Below are 18,083 nucleotides of genomic sequence, written 5' to 3'. Positions count from 1 at the left end.
GGCATTTGATTAGTGGTGGCTGCTGAAGTTGGATAAAGCCCTAAGGCTATGTGGAAAACATGGATATAGTCATTGGCTGTATCCATGTTTTCCAGACAACCTTAGAGCTTTATCCAAGTTCAGCAGCCCCAGCTAATCAAATGCTGAAAGTTCGGGTTCGGATGGACTCAAACCAGAACCCAGTTCGCTCATCTGTAATCCAGACCAAGGTACCATGATTAAGAACCAATTCGTTCGAAACGCGTCGGTAATTTTATGAATTTGCTATAATAAAATATACAAATTAAAAAAAAACCTGAAGGACTTTGGTCTTTTGTGAACACACCGGTATGCAGGGGCTGTGCCTTCGTGCTCAACATTTGTTATATGAGAAGTACATGTATATTGGCTGGACGCTGACCACACCATAGTAATTATGTATACACAAAATTAATTGAGACCCCAATGTAATCCACAGGATGCATGGACAAGGCTGCACTATAAAAGACTTTATTCCACTACCTTCCCCTGTATAAAGCTGTATGTAGGTGGCCTAAGACCCTGTTCACACTGCTTTATTTGTGCTATGTTAAAAAGAATTTGTTTGAATGGTGAACAAAACATATTCAGTAATGTAGGAGTATATTATTGGGATATGTTATGCAGCTATCCACAGGATCCAAAAGGGTAGTATACTGCAAAAAAACAGGACTTTAGATGTGGCTTTCCTGTATCACTTGTTCTGGCTTGTTTTAAAGCGACCCTGTACTCACAATCTGTCCCCCCCAAACCACTTGTACCGTCGGATAGCTGCTTTTAATCCAAGATCTGTCCTGGAGTCCATTCGGCAGGTGATGCAGTTATTGTCATAAAAAACAACTTTTAAATTGGCAGCCCTGTGCCAAACGGCCGTGGTTCCTCCTCCCCATCCTCTTCATCATTAGGAATGCCCCTACAACATTTTCTCCATGCTAAACATTGCACAGGTGCCTTAACAATCCAGCCCATGTGCCGTGCTGACACAGATGAGGAATAGGAGACAATCTGCCTAGAGCATTCCTAATGATGAGGAGGGTGGGGAGGAAGGATGGAGGGGTGGTACAAAGTTAGGGCACAGATATTCTAGGCCACGGCCGTTTGACACAGGGCTGCCAGTTTAAAAGTTGGTTTTTAGGACAATAACTGCATCACCTGCCGAACGGACTCCAGGACAGATCTTGGATTAAAAGCAGCTATCCGAAGGTACAAGTGGTTTGGGGGGGGGGGTGTCATATTGTAGGTACAGAGTCACTTTAAGTGCTCACTGAATAAAGAAAACAGCACATGTTCCCGTTTATAGGGCATGCATTTTGGCAACTATTTTGCTATGTAATGCATGCAATAATGTGTTAAAAAAAAAATAAAAAACCAAGTGAATTTGCATGAGCCTGGAGACCCTGTCACAGAATCTGGAACTATACTGTCCAAAAGCTGATATGGATTAGGTTGGATTCACACAGCAAAACAGTATGACTGCCATATTCCACCTGACAGCCTGTGACAGGTGGGGTGTCAGTGAGAGCAGATGGAACAATAGGGAGGAGGTGTGTGAAGTGGATGAGGCCTGTAGGCCTTCGGCTCATTTTACACACAGATGTTTGAAACCAGGTATGGATTTAAAAGAGGAGGAATCTCAGTCTTTGCTTCATGACCTGTTCCCTGTTTATAGTCTGTTCCTGGCTTTGGCTTGAAAAGTCTGTCAGATATCTGTGTGTGTAAAAAGACGCTAAAAGGGGAACTCCAGGTAGAGGTTTAAAAAAATGAAACTTCTGCAGAAGCATAACGCATTACTTACCTATCTATCCCAGTTTTGAAACTACCAAAAATTATTTTTTTTCTTGGGGGGGGGGGGGGGTATTTGTTCTGTATTGTGTTTCTGTACGTCCTGGTTGAGCAGTTCCCGGAATGCAGTACTGGTTCCAGAATGCAACGCTGTTTATTACAGTCCACATGCCTTGCAGCAGCTGCTTCTGGCCGGTCAAAGATGGTGAATCACTCAAGGGATTGGGGGATCCAGCCGGGCCTCCTGTGACATCACTCCCAGCCCCCTGTCTGCATCATCAGCCTGATCTCAGCAAACACACACAATGTGAGACAGAGGCATGGAAGATTTGTCTCCTGAGGGGGATAGCAGCAGGAGCAGGAGACAATGTGGATTGGCACAGGGGCCATTTTTTTCACTTCCTGGATTTCTATCAGCTACCAGTGGGGCAGAACGGCACAGATATGGTAATACATTGTATAGACATATATTGAACTTTTAATGTACTTTTAACAAATTTTCCTTAAGTGTAGTTACCCTTTAAAGAGTTTTACAGGGATAAAACAATAAACAAGCCATAGTTACCAGAGATGCTCAAACCCCCATCCATTTGTCTCCCCGGAATTCAGTTCTCTTTACTTGGTGCAAAACTAATAATTTGCTTTTCAGTGCAGTTAGGAATTAGTTAGGAAAATGCTTAGGATGGTCTCTTGATTTTTCCATTGGCTGTGTGTAGCTGAAAAAACAGTATGCAGGACATTTTCAAAGGAGTCTAATGTGTGTGACGCTTCTAATGAGAATTGATGTATATTTTGTTCTTGTATCTTGTGACTGATTTATTAAAATATAGCACTGTCATTAAAGGGGTACTCCAGGCTGGGGGGCTTTTTTGTGTATGGCCGGGGAGGAGGTGGATGTGGGCAATAACGTCCCCTTACCTCCCCGATTCCAGTGCCGTGTCCCTCATCGCACCTCTCCGGTCCGCTCTGCCCGGCCACTTCCTGGTCACTGACGCGGGCTTCAGACGTATCCCGCCTCTGCTACTGACTGGCTGAGCGGACTTGAAATGTCATGTCTGTGACCAGGAAGCGGCCGGGCAGCGCAGACAGCAGAGGCACGATGCAGGACACGGCGCTGGAAACGGGGAGGTAAGGGGGCGTCATTGCCCTCATCCACCTCCTCCCCGGCCATACACAAAAAAGCCCCCCAGCCCGGAGTACTCCTTTATTAAATTTCCCACTATGTCTATATGCATATTAGGGTTTTTCTAGCATTTTTTTCCCAATTCAGTAAAAATCCTGGAAGCACATATTGAAAAAATCATGTGACTCCATAATTTATACTAAAATAAGAAAATGGCAGAAAAACTTCCAAAATGTAGGAAAAAATGCTGGTAGTATTTTTGTAGTTTTTTTTTAGCCCCAAAAAGCTAAGTTTTGTTTATTTTAAAAGACTCTGTACCCACAATCTGCCCCCCCCCCCCAAACCGCTTGTACCTTCGGATAGCTGCTTTTGATCCAAGATCTGTCCTGGGGTCCGTTCAGCAGGTGATGCAGTTATTGTCCTAAAACAAATACTTTTAAACTTGAAGCCCTGTGCCAAATGGGAGTATCTGTGCCCTAACATTGCACCACCCCCTCCGTCCCTCCTCCCCACCCTCCTCATCATTAGGAATGCTCCAGGCAGATTGCCTCCTATTCACCACCTGTGTTACCACAGCACATGGGCTGGATCATTAAGACACCTGTGCAAAAAAAACAGGAGTAAATGTTCCAGTGGCATTCCTAATGATGAAGAGGGTGGGGAGGAGGGATGGAGGAGGTGGTGCAAAGTTAGGGCACAGATATGCCCGTAGGGCACGGGGCTGCAATTTTAAAATAATTTTTTTTATGACAATAACTGCATCACCTGCCGAACGGACCCCAGGGCAGATATTGGATTAAAAGCAGATATCCACAGGTACAAGTGGTTTTGGGGGGGGGGGGGTCAGATTGTGGGTACAGAGTCGCTTTAAACCAATGTATATCCCCTTGGGACAATTAAAAAAGCTCGACCCATCAATTCTTAAAATCTGTTACAGTACAGTTTGTACTGCAGTAGTTTTTTTGGGGGGGATCGGAACAGACAGGCTAGCCCTTATCCCCCTTCCTTCACAATGAACCCTGGACACCCATAACCTTGTTCCTGGTGTAATGTCCTTACTTGGGGCATATTCGATAGGTAATTCTAATGCATACCATGAACACCCCACAATAACTACAACTATAACTACAACCATTTTCAGCTTCCAAAACCTTGGGTCTGATTTACTAACTTGTTTCCATCAGAAAATTGACCCATCATTTTTCTCAAAATACCCAAATATCCAAATATAAGTGGGAGTGTCATAGCTGTATTGTGGGCGTGTTTTTTCTTTTTTTTGTAAATCTGATTTTATTAGTTTTACTTAGAAAACAACACAATAGAACACAAAACAATGTGCACATGAAAGAAAATACAATCACAAATAACAGAACCATAGAAAATCTACAAGGGATGTCTCATAGCTACGTAAAATATGGGGGATCGCAGTCCAGAAAGAACGCTTGCGTACGCACCAAGCCTCCTCCTCAAAGGAGAGGAAAGAAGTTATATTTTAGTAGACAGCCCCAAGTACTGTGGGTAAAACACATTACAGTTGAGCAGATAATCTAGGGGTGGGCATGTCGTTTAAAACTTGCATCAGCTCTCAGCTTTATTAACCAGTATTTTTTGGCAAATTTTCTATTCTAAAAATCAGCCACGTCCCGTGTGGCGGAATGTCAGGTTTTAGTTTTGCCATGTAAAAAAACCCACCAGGTTTATTAAAGGGGTTATCCAGCGCTACAAAAACATGGCCACTTTCTTCCAGAGACAGCACCACTCTTGTCTCCAAATTGGGTGGGGTTTTGTAACTCAGTTCCATTGAAGTGAATGGAGCTTAATTGCAAACCGCACCTGAACTGGAGACAAGAGCAGTGCTGTCCCTGGAGAAAAGTGGCCATGTGGTAATGTGACATACACATTAGTGAATTTGACACAAACCTCCCTCCCAACACAACTGACAGCAAAAAATTGATGGATTGTTAGTAAATGAGACCCATTGGCTTCAAATACTGACTGTTCACTGGCCACATAAAATATCCCATAAAGAGGGACAACAATGTACGGCGTGTAGTGACATTTACAAGCATTGTTTCTGCCATATTTACATATGTGTATACATAGCTCAATGGTATAAATAGTGAACATGATGCCTTGAAGGTCATACAACACCCATTTACATTACCCTGACAAATGTCGCATACTTTACCCAGTGAGCGCCATTCATTGCCCAGATACATAGTGCACACACATGCTACTAACTATACTATACAGAAGGCTCTGACCATCAGGACCTAAGGGAGGAGACACCATTGAAAGGCAGTTACACTGGAGACCTCCATGCTGGTAAAGGTGTTTCCAATACTGTACATGCAGATCTGCACCAGAAAAAATGCTGTCACTCATACTCTAAATGAACTCTATGGCTGCGGAGTAAATGGCAGAGGGTATGGGATCAGGGCAAGGTCATTTGAGTACAAAGTGTTGCTGTCTTTGGTAAAAGCTTTTGACATGTCATAGTGACTCCATCCAGTTCAATTTTTGCTTCTTATCGACTTGTACATGCTGTGTTATGTGCAGTAGCGTAATTTGGTGGATGCAGAGGGAGCGGCCGCTCCCGGGCCCACACAGGCAGGGGGCCCACTGAAGATTTCGCCAGTTAATGCTGTCCGCAAAAGCAATTGCTTTTGCAGATTTACCTAACAAATGTCTATTAGTTGTAGGTGGCCCCTGGCTACCGAATGTTGTGTCTGACAGCGCCATAGCTTCCTTTATGTTGTTTGTGGTATTGCAACTTGGTTTCATTTTTTTTTGTGGAACTGAGCTGCACTACCACATCCAAGCTTTGGAGGAGAGTGGCGCGCTTTCTGGAAAAAGCAGCTATGTTTTTGCAATGCTTACCCCAATGATAACCCCTTTAATTTTTACATGGTTATATATGTGAAATGTAGAAAGTCTTTTCCACTGTTCTCAGTCCCTGGTCACCATGAATAATGTAGTAGAAATTACCCTTTATTATTCGGAAAGCATTGTCATCCACGGAGGTTCCCTATGGGTAACATAATCGGTTGGGGGCCCACTGAGACTCACTCACCCCCCCTAGGCTGAACCCCTAGCTACGCCCCTGGTTATGTGGTTTATGCATACTTTTTGTGACCATGTCCTTGGCCCGATAGCACACTTGTAGTGCGATTATGTTGATCTTATTGTTGTTGTTTTTTGTTCACATTTCCTGTCGTACATGTTAAAACTTCAATAAAGCTCTTTGGAATTATAAAAAAAACAACAACTTTTGACATGTCTCTATGACATGTCAAAAGTTTTTTAAGCAACAGTGACACTTTAAGAATTTATGTTCAGAGGTTCCTGAATTTAGAAACTTCAAGACAACTTAAAAGAAGTCAAACAACAAAGCAATAAATCATGAACAGGTTTTAAAGCGACTCTGTACCCACAATCTGTCCCCCCCAAATCACTTGTACCTTCGGATAGCTACTTTTAATCCAAGATCTGTCCTGCAGTCCGTTCGGCAGGGGATGCAGTTATTCTCCTAAAAACAACTTTTAATCTTGCAGCCCTGTGTCTAACGGCCGGGGCTTACATTTGTATATGCATTAGGCTGGCACCACCTCTCCGTCCTTCCTCCCCGCCCTCCTCATCATTAGGAATGATCCAGGAACATTTACTGCTGTTTGAGCTTTGCAAAGGTGTATTAACAATCCAGCCCATGTTCATTATGCACACAGGTGGGGAACAGGAGGCAATCAGCCTGGAGCATTCCTAATGATGAGGAGGGTGGGGAGGAAGGACAGAGAGGGTGTGCCAGCCTAATGCATATACAAATGTAAGCCCCGGCCGTTAGACACAGCACTGCCGGATTAAAAGTTGTTTTTATGACAATAACTGCATCCCCTGCCGAACGGACCGCAGGACAGATCTTGGATTAAAAGCAGCTATCTGACGGTACAAGTGGTTTGGGGATGTCAGATTGTGGGTACAGAGTCGCTTTAAAATGACAAATCATGAACCATGAACGTAGCAAAAAATATAGGTATTGACGTCCATTCAACCAAAAATTACATCAAATCACATATACCTATGGGAAGTTACTCAAATATAGTCACTAGCCGATTAGGTTTTATGCCATTGAAGTCAATAAGGGCCATGTCTGTTCGCAGTAGGATACATCAGCACCCCATTTTGACAGCTTGCTGAAGTATACAAGGCACAGGGGGCACAATCATGATGTCAACCTGGGAAATCCTGATGACCACCTATGGCGATCCCAAGATCAGAAAGCAAAGGCTTCACACAACAAGGCCACAGGGGCACCTTTGTTCACCCCATTTATGCTATGATGCCATCTTCTCACACGTTTAACTGATGTGGCTTTTACTGTATACGTAGAGCTGTCAAATGGCTCCCAATATACCTATAAGCACTACCTGAGCCACATAGTATACCACATCTATAACTCATGTTGTTTGCGGCTACATTTTTCCTTTTCACTCATCCTATTATTTACAGACTGGAATATGATGCCATACTGTAGTAGAGGTCAAGTAGAAGTAGCTAATGACTATGTAGGTTGTCTGTTCTTGATGTAATTGACCTTTCTGTCTAACTTCATGAGCTTACATGCCATGAAAGCTACTCTATGCTATTGGGGAGTCTGGGTAGCATCAATAGCTTAGCTTAGGGTTTATCTTCACATCGACAGAAGTGTTTTTTTCAAGAGGTATTATGAAAAAATATATATCTGATGTTGCGACTACTATAGACAAAGGCATACTTACCTACCTTGGTCCCCTATAGCACCCTTTTGATCTATTCTTGGTACCCTCATGTCACTCTTTTTCCTAGTTCCGAGAGGAATTTGTGGTCTCAGCAGTGATGGCCTGCTCAGCCGATGAATGACAGTGGTTAGCTGAGTAGGCCACCACTGCTGAGAGACTCAGGGGACTCAGGTAGGTAAGTATGCTTTTTTTAATATTTATATAGTGGTCTTACAGCTGCTCCTACATGGTACAAACACCTATAAAACAAGTTGTTAGTAGCAGGTCATATAATTTATATCCTGATCTGAAGTTCACAGACTTTTTGGCCACATAGCATGGTGTTCTATATTAATTTTTTGACTTACAGTCCTGGGTATTAATAATTTACTGTGCCCAATTCACTCCCCTAAAACTTTAGGATGCAGCAAGTTCTCTACCCCCCAAAAAAATATGAAGTTAGGAAAAAGCTGACAGACCATGAATCAGTGAGTTACCTTTCTACTGAATTGACGGAGGGAAATTTGCTGAGACAGCGATTTAGCAGTAAGATTGCTGTATAAATGGTGTGCCCCAATGACAACACTTTGAAACTGATGTGAAGAGACATTGGATGCAAATTATAGACAGTTGGCTGGCATGCATATCCTCACTAAAATACACTCCTATTTAGGGCACATTCCTCATGTGTTGAACTCTCTTTCTTTGTAGCCACAGCTGACAGGTTGTGTAACACTCAGAGAAATGAACCATATTGGAAAAAGAAAGAAGTTTTTTTTTTTTTATAATGTTTGCATGAATGTACTTTTTTTTTTAATTACTGGAGTTTTCTTTGGTGCAATTAGAAAAAAAAAACCAATTGTGGCCAAATGGCATCAAAGTTTCTGAATTTCTCAAACTATATCCAAAAATAAGACAATGGCCGGATTTATCTGGTTTTACATTTTTTACGTGGTGGTTTTACTTTTATTTCTAGTCTGTATATTTAAAAAGAAAACGTCACTGATGGGATGTTAGGAACTGGAAGCAGTAAAGTGGCTTCATGTGATGAGTAGCTGCACTATGTGAGCACCACTAATGTAGCTTCTAATGGAGCATTGTGCAGTAGGGATGTATAGACTGTATAGCAGTGCCTCTGCGCTACAGTACTTAGTATAGGTATTCTCTCACAGAAAGGAGACCCTGGAACCAAGCAAATTAGTCTCTACCTCTGACTACAATTTTTATACCGTATTTCATTCATTTTCAGCCCACAATATGTCACTACAGTACAGCAATTTACAGTATTACCCCCATAATACCACCATATAGGGCTGAAATAACAGGCAGAATCTCTCATACACTCTCATAAGTCAAAATAAGTTTTGAACTTTTTTTTCCTGGCTTTTGAAATGCTTAATCCATTTTTTTTTTGTTTCAAATCAACTGGTTTTAGTTATATAGATTTGTAATTTACTTCTACTTAAGGTACTTATTATCTGCCGTATGTCCTGCAGGAAGGTGTGCATTCTTTCCAGTCTAACACAGCGCTCTCTGCTGCCACCTTTGTCCTTGTCAGGAACTGTTCAGAGCAGCAGCACATCCCCATAGAAAACCTCTCCTGCTCTGGACAGTTCCTGACATGGACAGAGGTGGCAGCAGAGAGCACTGAGTCAGACTGAAAAATAATACACCACTTCCTGCAGGATATACGGCAGCTGATAAGTACTGAAAGATTCGAGATTTTTAATTAGAAGTAAATTAAAAATCGGTATAACTTTCTGGTACTAGTTGATTTGAGAGTACCCCTTTAAGTAATATTTTTACATTCTTGAACAATTTTTTTTCAGACATTTTTAACCTTCTTTTTTGCTACAGCAAATACTAATAAGCAGTTTGCTAAGCAGTCATTTTCTGGGGCATAAAAGTGACAAAAACAGGTGACCCAAAGAAGCCTCTTGCGCTTAAAGGGATTTTTCCACCTTGTAAAGCTGTCTACTATATATAGAACAGGGGATGAGTACCAGATTGCAGAGGGTTCGACCACTTCTCTATAGTACAGCGCCAACATGAATGTGCGACCTGTCACTCCATTATAATGGTAGACTTGGGTCCCCATTCTAGAGATGGTAGGGGCTCCCAGTGCTCGCACCTCCGCAATCAGTTTTACAGATAGGGAATGACTTTACAAGATAGAAAAAACCCTTTAATTTTCATGCTAAATAATCCTGAGTTGTTTTAGTTTCCACAAGATGCCCTTATGCTGCGTTTACACGGAACGATTTTCGTTGGAATTTTCGCATAAATGATCCCATTTGAGCGATTATCGCACCATGTAAACACTGCAAACGACCAAGCGACGAGTGAGAAATTGCTAATTTTGATCTTTCAACATTTTCTTAAATCGTTGTTCGCTGAAAATTCGCAGATTGCTTTGTGTAAACAGTCTTTCACCGATTCACCCTATGTGAAAGATGGGCTTAAGCGATCTTAAAAACGATTGCAATAATGATTTTTCTAACGAATTTTCTAACAATTTATTCGTCTAAGCGCTGATCGTTATAAAAACCAAATCGTTGCTTCAAAATCATTAAACGATCAATTGGGGCGAATTATCGCTCCGTGTAAACCCAGCATTAATCTTTGGAATATTCTGGTATCAGGTGTCCTGGGAAGGTGGTTACTTTTTGACCTCATTAAACTGACCCCGAGTCTTGTGTTGTAGTCGCAGGAGTCACGAATATACAGACGCTTATAACAACTCCAGGAAGCCATAAGCCTCCAGTAACATGACATGTTGCTTGGAAGAAACAGGTTTGTCAAAACACATTACTGTGAAAATGATTTTCCTCTTCCAGATGTCCTCTCTCATTACAGATCTGTCACGCTGAATCAATGCTGTTCTTTAAGGAATATGTGATATTGCCTGTTCACGTGTTTCAAAAACAGAAGAAAACTTTCAGTCTGTAAAAGGTTAAAATCTTTGTGTTCATGAAATCATAGTAAAAGCCATTATCTGCAGATAAAGAACATTTGGAACAGCACTAAGCCTTCCACAAGTGACCTGCCTGCCAAAATACCAAGTCATAGAACATCCCAGGGGAACGTCCGAGAACTGCAGGCATCTCTGGAGGTCCTGACTGCATAATAAGATAATGCTAAAATGGGATCAATGGAGAATAGGGCAGACTGGCTGCTAATCCCAGGTAAATACCACAACCTTGATTGTGGAAAAAAATCTCAGAACACATAGATGATCAATGTGAGATTTTGTAAAATGAACAGATGAGTAACAAATAGAGAGGCCATTATGTGTAATGTATAAACAATTAAAGGGCTAGAATATTGATGGCCAATACTAAAAATTCTCTCATTGGGATAGGTCACCAATATTAGATTGGTGGTGGTTCATCTCCTAGGACTACTGCTGATCAGGTCCAGAGGAAGCCACGTGCCTTTCATTGGATACCATGTAGAGTGCTGTATATTAAGGGTGCGTTCACATGTACAGGCAGATATTGCAGCTTCAAATCTGGGCCATCAAACTTGCTGCGGATCTGAAGCAGATTCACATCTGCGCCATCAAATCTGCTGCGGATCCTGTACTTGTGGATGTGCCCCTTTAGGGTGCGTTCACACGTACAGGATCCGAAGCATATCTGCAGTAAGTTTCCCAGGGGGCAATGCACCTAGGACTTCACTGCACTGAGCGCTTTCATTAGCAGCCGGCAGTGTTGTCGTTTGGCTGGTCTCTCTGAGTTCAGCAATCTGTTTCTCTTATGACTCTACTAGGCATTGCTCCCACCTAGCCAGAATCCTGCTCCACACTGATGAGGGGCAACACTCCGAAACAGCTGTATGTGGATGGTTACCTGGCCTTGGTTTATCCCTTGTCATTACATTGACTTATAGGGCCACTTAATATGGTGGTTTTGGTGGTTTCCTAACAGGAGCTGCCCCTTGGCTGGGTCCTTCCCGGAGGGATATCTGGCTAGTCCTGTGTTTTGAGACTCTTCAATGAGGCTCCACGGGCTCCTCTTTTGCAAATTCAGTAAGTTTGATGGCGCAGATTCAAAGCAAATCTGCAGCTTCAAATCTGCTGGAGAGTTCCAGACAGGGACATTTTTTAAAAACTGCCGGGGAGGGGGTGGGCACCACCCCAGCTCCAGTGCTGATGTCCACTGTCCTCTTCTCCGGTCCCTGGCCACTTCCTGGTCTAGAGAGGGGACTTGGGTCATTCAGCTTCTGTAGTGATGTCTCTCCTCTGCCGCTGACTGGCTGAGCGGGCCTGACATTGCACGTCCCAGGTCCCCACCCCCTCCCAGGCAGTTTTTAAAATAATATCTGCCCGGAATTCTCCCTTAAGTGGTGGCTCTGACTCCTATGGTAACTGAGTCCTACAAAATTGAATAGGACCATGCTACATAAGCTGTAGTACTACTGTGTTTCCCCAAAAATAAGACAGTGCCTTATATTTTTTCCCCCTCAAAAACAGGCACTATGTCTTATTATCGGGGGATGTCTCTTTGCCCAGACCCCTCCCCCCTCCCCAACCGGGGGGAGATAAAAAAAAAGGCATCCTCTCTATACCTTCCCAGAATACCCTGGGACCAAGGGACCAAGAGCACATCAGCAGTGGGTCAGATGTGCGGTGGCGTGACGTGCTGCCTGCGGCGCCAGCTTCGGAGGTCTACGAGGGGAATAAGTGAGTCCTAGGTGGCGGCGGGTGGTAATGGGCATACTTTCAGGGGGTGCCCTAGTATAGAGTAGGGGGTGCCTTTTTTGGGGGGGGGTGCCTTACTTTAGAGGGTAGAGTAGTTGGGGTGTCTTATTTTACGAGAGTGTCTTATTTTCGGGAAAACAGGGTCTGTATAGCTTCTGCTCAACGTATGGTGCTGAGCAGTTCCTTGATATGTAATGGCCATACAGCGGCCATTATTGGAAAATACATGCTTCTCTCTGATCATGAGACAACTCTTTAAAACACATGGTGATCGTATGAGATATGATTGTAGAAGAAACCATGAATTCTGTAGTTGGTATAGCCCACAGTATACAGGGACTTCTCATGGTCTGACATTATATAAATTTTGTTGATAGCCCTTAAAAAAAATCCAGAAGCTACAGCATTTCCCAGCCTATGACCTACTCCCCGAGGTTACACCTGTCACACGTCCTTGGTGTCGGAGCATTTGCTCAGGAGACACTGGTTCAAAGGTGAAGACACAAACAGCAGCACAACTAACACAACACAACACGTGTCGACATAAGGTATTTATGCCTTGTACAAACAAGCTCTTCTATCTCTTTAAGGGGAACTCAAGAAGTCACAAATGACTCTTTGTTACATTTGGATGGACACTGAGTATTAGGGCCCTATTGCGTGGAGCAATAATCGTCCGAATTGCACAGATTTGGCTGATTATCGCTCTGTGTAATAGAGACAACGATCAGCCGATGATAACTATCATCAGCTGAACGTTGTTTTAGGTTTGGCCCTAAAATCATCAGGCGCTGACCGCGCATCACTACGTGTCACAGCGATGCATGGCCAACGGCTGGCGATTCCCCAAACACCTGACACCTTACTTCTCCCCGCTCCTGGTCTTCTCTCCTGTGTTTCGCAGCTTCCCGGTCCCGGCGGCAGCAGCAGCAGCGTCTGAGCAGCCTGTCAGTGACAGGCCGCTCAGCCAATCACAAGCTGGGACCGGTGTCATGTGTTTGGGCAAGGTCTGCATGGACATCGCTAACGATGTCCATGCAGCCCTTACTGCCCGATTATCGGGCTGTCTAATAGGTCCAGTAAACAAGCGCCGATCTAGCAGTCAACCCATGTAATAGGACCCTTGGACATTTTGGATGCTACTTCATATACAATATCAATCAAGAGACCCATATAATGTAGTAGTATGTGCTGACCCATAGTAAGGACACGTAGGATGACACAGGCCTAATACATGGTTTTCTTTTGAATGCTTCTGTTTAATTTTAGCAACAAAGACAGGAGCAGATGATGTGACTTTCCCAAGGACAGATGAATAAACAATGACTAGCAGCTAGTGTCTGCCACTTCAGAGGCCAGAGCCATTCTGTATTACAGCTCTTGTACTGTGATGCTTTCCATCCTCCAGGTTATAGATTATTCATCACTTCTGCATGTTTTAATTATTGCAACTTCATTTTTAGCAGTTTTTTTTTTTCTCCTTTTGATTTGTGTCCTCGACTGCCTTGCAGAAATGGTTGCTTGTTATGCAGTCAGGATACATAGTAAGCCACCTTTATGACGGGGCATACTTTCTTACTCACATTGTCTGGTTTTTCCCACAGCAACCAATCACAGCTCAGGTTTAATATCTAAATAAGCTATGGTAAAATGAAACCTCAGCTGTGACTGGTTGATGTGGGAAGCACCTCACAAACTGAGTTTTAGGCTATCCCGGGCTATCGCATATTCCGTGATGTGGCCAAAAAATTAAATCTCCTGTGGCCAGAGGCAGAATCCTGCCGGCAGCCACAAAATTGACAGGCAGAGCAGAGAGCCAATGGCTGCTTACTCTGTCTGTCCACTATATTTAACTTTAAGGGTCCATTAGGAGCCCTTATGGATAATTACATAGGTGCAGGAGCGGACTACCTTCTGCTTAACCCCTCATGTAGTCCAGTGTGTAAAGGCCCTATTCCATGGAACGATTATCGGCCGTATTCATTCGATATCGGCCATTACGGCCGATAATTGTCCTGTGGAATAGAAGGCAACGCTCAGCCGACATCGTTCATGTCAGCTGATTGTTGCATCTTTTGTTTTTCAAACATGTTGAAAGACAAACGACTCATATAGCAACGATCTGCTGCCGTCTCTCCGTGAAATAGGAGCGGCGGCAGAAGACCGCCACTATCCTCTATGGCAGTGCTTCTCAAACTTTTTCTACTGGAGCCTTACCACACAGACCAAGGCAATGCCTGGGCCTCACCAGACTGACCAAGTGGGTGCCGGGGCCTCACTATCTGTGGTGAAAGTCCATTTAAAAGCAGATGATAATGCTAGGGCTACCTTTCACCCATCTCCCAAGCTCTATATACTAATAAAGTAAGTACAAAATAACTTAATAATGTTGCTAAAATGGAGATTTTTGCAGACAGCAAAAGGACTGTGCAGATGATAGTTACTTTTGTGAAAACTGGCTCCCCAGCTGGGCCTCACCAACAACTAGGGGGCGCCTCACAGTTTTAGAAGCACTGCTCTAGCGATCACCAGGGCAGCCCCCCCACAGCTCCCTGCGGCCCCTCTTGCACTCACCCACTCGCAGCCGCCACGTGGAATAGGGGCTTTAGTGACCCAATGTTCAGAAGACAAGGAAATCTTATGTGGCAGTATATGTGGGAGAGAGTAATAGACAGCAGTACATGTGTGTGTGTGCGTGTGTGTGTGGGGGGGAGACAGCAGTATATGTGGGGAAGAGTAATAGCAGTATACGTGGGGGACAGCAATAGCAGTATATGAAGAGGAGAGTAAAAGACAGCAGTATGTGGGGGGGGGGGGCAAAATACAGCAATATATGTGGGGGAGAATAATAGCAGTATATGTGGGGGTGCAATGGCAATATATATTGGGGGAAGCAATATGGCAGTATATGTGGGGGAGAGTAATAGACAGCAGTATATATGGGGAGCAATATAGTAGTATAATACTATGGGGGTAGGGATGGCTGTAGAAATGAGGGGTGACATATCTTATAGCATATAGTCTGCTGTTTGGGTGGGGGGAGAAACATCATATCTTTCTGGGCTGGGTGGAGTAAACAAGGGAAGAGAATGTAGTTATAAAATACCTGGTTTTACATAGAGCTGGTCAGCACTACCTGCAATGAATTAATTTCCCACAATCATCACTTTCAGCACCCTCTGATCTTAAAGGGGTATGGCTACTGCCCCAGGCCCTCCCCCAGTGCTCCTAATGGACATACCTTCATCCTCAATGCCCAGTGTGCACTAGGGAGCTATCAGCAGGTTAGATTCTTCTAACCTGCTGATAGTTCCCCTTTGATAACATTGGCTGGACATTTGAGGTTGTTATGCTGCTAAATAATATTTTTGTTCTATACATGTGCTTTTGCTCACTTCTGTATAATCCCGAATACAAGTAATTGTGCACCCAGAACATCCAACATTACAGTTTGGCAAGCACAGTCAGTTAAAAAATATAGTGTAGATACATACAGTGTGTGCAATCAATTTACATACTAAAATAGCTACAGGAGGAGTAGGAATAGAGAAATAACTTCTAACAAAAGGATAGGAGGGGGGTAAAGATCTGTGAAAGGTGTTTTGACATAGGTTAAGATATCATCATCATTGCATAGTGTCTGCTATGGCTGCATCATTCTGTGTGTGTGTGTGTGTGTGCTATGGCTGCAGCAGGCTGTGTGTGTGTGTGTGTGCGCGCTTGCGCTATGGCTGCAGCAGTCTTTGTGTGTGTGTGTGTTATGGCTGCAGCAGTCTGTGTGTGTGTGTGCTATGGCTGCAGCAGGCTGTGTGTGTATGTTTGTGTGTGCGCGCTTTGGCTGCAGCAGGCTGTGTGTGTGTGTGTGTTTGTGTGTATGCTATGGCTGCAGCAGGCTGTGTATGTGTCATCTATGGCTGCAGCAGGCTGTGTGTGTGTGTGTATGTGTATGTGTGTGAGAGAGAGAGAGAAATTAAAGAGGTATTCTGGGCAATAGTAAAAAATCCAGGGGAGACAGGGGTTGGTTCATAATAAAGAAGTCCTATTTACCTGTCCCCATGCCCCCACAGTTCGACGTGCAATATGTACTATATGTGACTCCTCTATATCACTATGGCTGACCCATCTATATCACTATGTGTGGCCCCTCTATATCACTATGGTTGACCCCTTTATATCACTATGTGTAACCCCTCTATATCACTATGGCTGATATCTCTATATCTTTATGACTGACCCCTCTATATCACTATGGCTGACCCCTCCCTATTACTTTGGCTGACCCCTCTATATCACTATGGCTGACCCCTCTATATCACTATGTGTGACCCCTCTATATCACTATGGCTGAGCCCTCTATATCACTATGTGTGACCCCTTTATATCACTATGTGTGACCCCTCTATATCACTATGGTTGACCCCTTTATATCACTATGTGTAACCCCTCTATATCACTATGGCTGACATCTCTATATCACTATGACTGACCCCTCTATATCACTATGGCTGACCCCTCCCTATTACTTTGGCTGACCCCTCTATATCACTATGGCTGAGCCCTCTATATCACTATGTGTGACCCCTCTATATCACTATGGCTGAGCCCTCTATATCACTATGACTGACCCCTCTATATCACTATGGCTGACCCCTGCCTATTACTTTGGCTGACCCCTCTATATCACTATGGCGGAGTCCTCTATATCACTATGTGTGACCCCTTTATATCACTATGTGTGACCCCTCTATATCACTATGGCTGACATGTCACTTCTTTCGGCGGATAGCGGAATACGCCGGCCCATAGAATGGTGTCTATGGAGCCGGCGGAAAGGCGCGCCCCCGTGCGCGCGGACACACAACGGAATTCCGCGGACATTGTCCGCGAGAATTCCGTAGTATGAACCCACGATCATTCTTCTGTTTTCAACAAGAATGAAATAGAGTGACAGTAACACTTTAGGAACAAAAAATCATGTGGTTTCCATTAAAACCAGAAGCCTACTGCTTTGCCTTCACAATGCTGACCACTATGATGCGGCTGGTCTTATCTATAATATTGCCAGTTCCTGTATTATATGTGGAGTCCTATTCCAGCTAGTGTCATACAGTAGAAGGTTTACTGTCCTCATAGTGCATGGGCGCTCCGCTATCCAGACTGATTATGCTCATTTATCTGAACTTCCACTTGATGCCAGTATTATGCCCCTAGCACACATAGACCATGCTTGGCATATCACAGATAACATGTCTGCTCTTGTAGCAAGAACTCAAGTTCAGTAGCACTTTACTGTCCTCAGGCGTTATGTACATAGCTGTGATATAATTATTGGACAATTACTGGATAACAGGTAAAGCAGGTGAGAGGTATCAGGGTATGGTCACATGTTGTACTCAGACCTTTTTTTATTCTTTAGTATAGTATATAGTAATTTTTTTTATATAATACAACTTCACCTGCTGCACAACCTCTTATTATGATCATTGTTAGAGATGAGCGAACTGGCCGAGGAACTCGAACGGTTCGACTTTTCAGTCCTGCTGTCTTCCCGCAGCATGGAGAAGGTGGATACAGCCCAAGTCCTGCCTTGAATACATGGATACAGCCATACATGATTTCCAGGCCGGACTCGGGCTGTATCCACCCTCTCCACGGAGCAGGAAGATAACAAGACTCAAAAGTCGAACGTTCAGGTTCGAATGAA

This window comes from Dendropsophus ebraccatus, chromosome 12 (assembly GCF_027789765.1).
Source record: "Dendropsophus ebraccatus isolate aDenEbr1 chromosome 12, aDenEbr1.pat, whole genome shotgun sequence".
Lineage (NCBI taxonomy): Eukaryota > Metazoa > Chordata > Amphibia > Anura > Hylidae > Dendropsophus > Dendropsophus ebraccatus.
This window is presented reverse-complemented; position numbering follows the sequence as displayed.